A 6342-nucleotide genomic window follows, 5' to 3' on the forward strand; every position below is an offset into this window, starting at 1 on the left:
GTGTTTTGCTCCTGCCCATACAACTCCAACAACCAGTATCTGTGCTGTAGCATTCAAGTAAGGTGGCATTGGAAGTACGGTCCCCATACAAACAGAGCACATGACATCTCCAGCACACACGCAGGCATACACACATAGGGAGATATTAGCCAGGTGGCATATGACAAGTAGTTAGCGCCTGATAAGGCAGCATCTGCGAATTCCTCATTTTTTTTATTGAATTAATGTATACGTTAATTGTATTAATTGTATACATATATATCTATGTACTACAAAGGCGCTTTAGAGTGGCGTATGTAAGCTAGATAGGACGCTATATCAAATGCTGTATATTATTATTTACGTTTCCACTGAGAGTTCAACTTTAAGCATTACCAGTAGAAATTGCGTTCATAGGGTCACCATCTAACTGAAAGGGAACAAACTCTCTCCCAGAACACAATGCGGTTCCTTCAAGTCATCTCTCTAAACGCTACCCACCGTTATAAGATTATTACAAACGTACTTGTATAACGTTATGATATAAAATTATGATTTAATCATTTTAGTCATCTTAAATTGTATTACACCATGTTTGACTTCATAAATGTGTCATAAATATGGTTATTTTCTTATCAATATTACGTCGAATTGTTTTTCAGAAATATTTGTGAGACACAAGTTACATGTGTTATATACATCCGCTGTGGATTTTACTTCCGGTGTGGTTTACCCCACTTAAAACGCAATACTAGGTAGGTTCCAATATCTAATGAGTTCCTCTGTGTTGAATGATGAAATATATTTCAATTTCAATACAATCATTGATTTTGAGATACGTTTCGATTGCGCGTCACTCTTAATTTTAACAGGTTGGCGAGTACATAAGGGTGTGCATAGTAGAGTCCCCTGGGGATCGTATACAGAAATTACCCAACACAATTATAAGCTGTCTGAAACGAAAACATCCTTTTCCGACACTGGATGTTTCTGTTTGTTTTGGCACTGGTCGCGGCCATCTATTTACGAAATAAATATAATGACTTTTACATAGGCGAATGGAGCGTAACGCAATGACCCTGGGAGAAATGCGTTATTCACATGTGTTTTGCGCATGCGTAGTATTTCGGAAGCAAAGACTTAGGTACGCGAATCAAGAATGAAAACATTTATGTCCCCTTATAACTGATCACTCTCCATGTCTTGATACCTCTACCATTCGCCTAGTAAGAGTTAAATGTAATTTATATTTCACAGATCCGACCATAACCCATCCTCGCTACTGCGAACTATTTTCTTCTCGCACGAAAGGTTTTGTTTTTCATTACTTGACAAGTACAGACTGTAAAACAGGCCGTGCTTATTTGTCCGAACACATCATCATCTATTTATATCACCAATAATAATAAACATTACAATATAGATGAAAACAGTGATTGCAAGTGCCATAAGATAAAATAGGATGAAACAAAAATTGATAAATATCATTTCATAATCACAGCTCGAAGAAGAAATAGACAAGTCAATCAATCAGTGATAAGTGGGTGATGATATCACTAACATTGTTATGACTGCTATAAAATAAACTAGCATTAACTGGGTAGTCACAGTGAACGCCTTTTCGGAAGATATAAGGCAAACTTTGATAAATTACGTGGGAGATTTAACATCGTCATCCTGTTCCCGTATCCATGAAACCGTTTTCATGCTCAAACTCGGATAATGTGCAATTTCTTATTCCTGTGTCCAGTTCATATTAACTCACATTTTGTAAATAATTTTGGAAGAATGTTGGATAGACTTAAAGCCGAATACTGTTTCTAATGTGTACACTTTACTTTTTACCGTGTTAAATGATTTAAGCAGGTAACAAAAAAGCCGGCATGAGCACAAAATCCATGCTTGAGCATGAGTACGGTTTCATGAATACATGGCCAGGACATCTCTGTCTGCCTGGTCGAAAGACACATAAATAGGCATGGGATATTCATATACCAAATTCCTAGTAAGAGTATCCCGTAAATTTACAAATTCTAACTCGCCACAGTCTAATAAACAGTGGGTACCTGCGTCTTCAAATGTACTCTTGTAATGAGCGTAAAATAGTTCACAATCAGGTAGGGTAATCCACATTTTAGAAAACAGTTTTGCAAGTTACAATAAAAGAAGGATGGCACGTTGGAAAGTGCCAGATCACTGAAGGTTTCATTTCAGGTTGGACACATTTGAATATTGAAATTTCATGAGATCGATCTCTTTACAAACAAAAACATTATATGTCCGAGATTGTCCGAACACAGGTAACAAGTCCGAGATTGTCCGAACACAGATAACAAGTCCGAGATTGTCCGAACACAGGTAACAAGTCCGAGATTATCCGAACACGGGTAACAAGTCCGGGATTGTCCGAACACAGGTAACAAGTCCGGGATTCCGGGATTGTCCGAACACAGGTAACAAGTCCCGGATTGTCCGAACACAGGTCACAAGTCCGGGATTGTCCGAACACAGATAACAAGTGTATTCTTCTATTATTTGTTTATGATTTTGCGAGTAAATATCATCGCAACTAATCCATTTGAACCATTATCGTGAAAATAAAGGTAATTAAATATCATGCAAAACACATAATACTTATATCATTTTCTAAATCATTCACGTAATTTTACATAATGTATTCGTCCGTTCCTCAGCGAGAGCGTGTTGCTGTGCACGTAACCGACACAGCCATCCCGCCATGGTGTCATTCCGCGATTGATTCTTTGTCCATAACTACACATAATATATATAGAACATTATTTCTCCTTTTCTCCAATTTTCCTTTAAATTTGTATGCATGTACCACGTGCCCGTCATTCAAGTAGAACCATTTTATTGTTAGGAGGCACGGTAGTCTAATGGTAGGACGCCTTGCTCGTGACCGAAGGGTCGCGGATTAGAGTCACAACACGGCACTGTATTGTATCTTTGAGCAAGATACTTTACTCCGCTTGTTCCAGTCTACTCAGCTGTAAATAAGTACGTGGTTGGGCAGTGCTTGAATTGTTGAATGCTAACTGTGAGCGCCGAAATAGCAGCACCGGCTGTATGCTCCCCAGTGAGTTGAGAAAGATATTGGCTGGTTGCAAAGGCCCTATAACCACGGATAATAATTTGTGAACCGCTTTGAGACGACCTACGAACTAGGTTGTGACAAAGCGGTATATGAGAACCTCGAATTATTATTATATTATTATTGGTATTTGCCCTCCTCATGTTCTCTGTGGATCTTCCATCTGTTGTATTTGTTTTTTCACGGTCAAGCACCAAACATACTATATACATCATGTTTAGACGCCTGGGTTTTCGTCAATAGTCTTACGTCGACCACATGTACAGCTGAGCCATCCTCTAAACAGTAAGTACCCGAGACACAGACCTCCTATCGACAATACAGCGACGATAATTCGTGTCGCCAACGCCATCTTCTGTGCCACGGTCCTGCAAAATATAACTTATTTGTTAGCTTTCAAATGTGAAACTTACTTGATTTGTTTATGTGTAGGTTTTGCGTTATTTCATTCTTTTTGTTTTATTTTTTATGTATCTATTTCATAATTTTAAGCAAAAGTTGAAGACAAAATATTGATTATTTTTGTTTGTTTTTGTTTTTCATTTTACTAAAAATTCATAATCACCGAAGAAATGCAGAGATAAAGGATAAAAGGGTTAGTTTTAGTTAAGGGTTCCTACCTCACTGCCCTGTGGTGTTTCATCACAGTACGTTTTTCTAACATTTTTGAAGACGAAATTCGTTCCTTGTTTGTTTCATATCTTTTGCCTTCGTGTAGCTTTATCATAAAACCTGGTCGAATGTGGCGCCGGTTCAGTTATCATTTAATGACGTCACAGTACATGTTAAATCTTATGGTTCTGTTCTCGATACTCATCTTGGCTGCACTCCTGTAATATGCCAAGGCAAAATCTAATGTTCGCTATGCGACACTTTGCGGATGATACAAGTAGGCTAGTCTGATGTCTTTGATGAAGATCAAAACAATCGCGCAGCAGCGTAACGATAATATCGATAAGCTTTGAAAGTGGTTGTAGTTCTATCGTAATCTTCGAAGATCTTCGTATATCAATCTAACGACAGCTGAAGTTTTATACCTGAAACAACGCGATGTTTCGTTTTTGTTACATGTATGACATGTTCGTGGAGTCCGTGAGCCCATGAGTATCTATATTTCGGGGAGGGGTCTGTTATAATGAATCTAACTATTTAACTTTTATGAATGGCTGAAGTAGAGCTACAAAAAAGGTTTCGATCTACTTACTTTTCCGCTGTGTGGATGTCGACGCCCGTGCCATACACGATAGCGACCATCAGTAGCACTATAAGGATAACAGGATAAAGAATTACATAAAAGTTCATAGCAATTTTGTTATTATGATGCAAACTTGTCTGTGGTTGTGTGATAGTCATTTGTAAATTTTGTAAGCTTTGTTTAGGTTATTATTCACTCCAGACACACTTGGGTACATGTAACAGGTGGTCTTTCATCAGATTACAATCAGGAGTTTTTGAGATCTTGTAAATTTTAAATGCATAAAACAAATAAACCTTAGCTACATGTATAAATGTCGTAATACGAACAGAGATCCAGTATTGCCTTTCCATTTGTTCGTACAATGTGTATACGCTGTTTGAAGTGAATAACGTATGTAATTGAAGGACACCAGACAGCAGTAGACTTGTTTAGAACACAGGGACCTGCTTATATGATACAGCTATATTTTAACCTAAACTAAGGTGTTCAGAGTAATTTTATATGTTTGAGGGGTTTATATCGACTTTCGGTAAAAATGACATCCCTAATGATCATATATAGCGGAAGGGAGGAAAGCTCTCAATGTCGAAATGTCGACCCCACCTAACAGTCTTGCATCAAAAACAACATTTCTAGTTGATCGACGGGAAAATGCTTAATACCGTTCGAAAGATGGATCATTTTTCTTTTAAAAAACTCCTATTTACACGTAAAATGTACTCTCCTTCCGCGGACATGAACTCCGTTTCCTCCAAAAACAAACCCGATTTCAGAGTTTCAAAGTTTCGTAGTCAGCCTGCCACTTTTTTTAATATTAATGAGATTGAGGTCAGCGCGTGCTGAAACATGCAGTGTTGGTTGGTTTAGCGAAAAATGGCTGTATTTCCAGCCAATCATACCATGGGTCTAGGCACGTAGCTGACGTCAACCTAATTGATATTCAAAAAAGTGTCAGGCTGACTGCGAAACTCTGAAACGGGGTGTGTTTTATATCAGTATTATTAAAGAAGAATCGTGGTTGAAAGGGTAGATTTGAAAGTGTCGCTATCATGATTTCTGTTTTTGTCGGATTAAAAGTCATTAGCCAGTCTTTCGACCGTTTTTCTAATTTATTCAGGTCAGAGTTGATTTCAGATTCTATATTAAAAAGATTAAGGGATAAATATGACAGTGACGTGTCATCCGCAAATAAGCGTGAAAGTGAAGTCAGTTCTTTTGAAATATCTTTTATGAATATCAGAAATAATAGTGGTCCTAGTACAGATCCTTGAGGTACACCCGCAGTGGTGTTTTTAAATGAATATAAGGATTCGTTAATAAATACTGCTTGTTCTCTATTCATAAGATAGTCTAAAATCCAATTTAAGATATTGCCCGAGGTGCCATATTGTTTAAGTTTATAAAGTAATCCTGCATGCCATACCCTATCGAAGGCTTTAGAGAAATCACAAAATACCAATGCTGTGTGTTCGCGTTTTTCTAAGGACAGAAGAATAGAGTGATACATTTCGATAAGTTGGTGTAGAGCGTAAGACTAGTAAACCAGAGGTCCCGGGTCCGACTCCTAGTGGAGGCTTTGAAACAATAATGACCTCTGTTACATGTACAATAAATGTAAAATATGTATTAAATGTAACATACGCAATGAATGTTATATGTTATAACGAGTACATAGTCTATGTAAAGCATTTTAACAATAATTCAGTGAAAACTAGCATTGCACATAACAAAAATGTTTATATAATTGCAAAAAAAGTGTAAAATTGTTGAATGTGTACAAATAAAAGTAGTTAAAATTGTATGAACGTGATTTGTATGTAGAAAATAAAATTGGCCATACCTAAGAAACACAGACGATTCAAATACGCCAGCCATCTTGTGCCCATTTTGTTTCAGTCTGGTAATAGAACTGTTCTTGTCCCAAACGTTCTTAATCACGCACATTAAAAACACCAAAGTCTTGTCGCAAAAACAGCCGAGAACATTGGTCTCGCCCAAACACTTCTAACGTCATCGTTTATGAAACCTTGTTTAACGTTACGTGTACTAGTAT

Source organism: Mizuhopecten yessoensis, unplaced genomic scaffold (genome assembly GCF_002113885.1).
Source record: "Mizuhopecten yessoensis strain PY_sf001 unplaced genomic scaffold, ASM211388v2 scaffold10667, whole genome shotgun sequence".
In the NCBI taxonomy this organism is placed as follows: domain Eukaryota; kingdom Metazoa; phylum Mollusca; class Bivalvia; order Pectinida; family Pectinidae; genus Mizuhopecten; species Mizuhopecten yessoensis.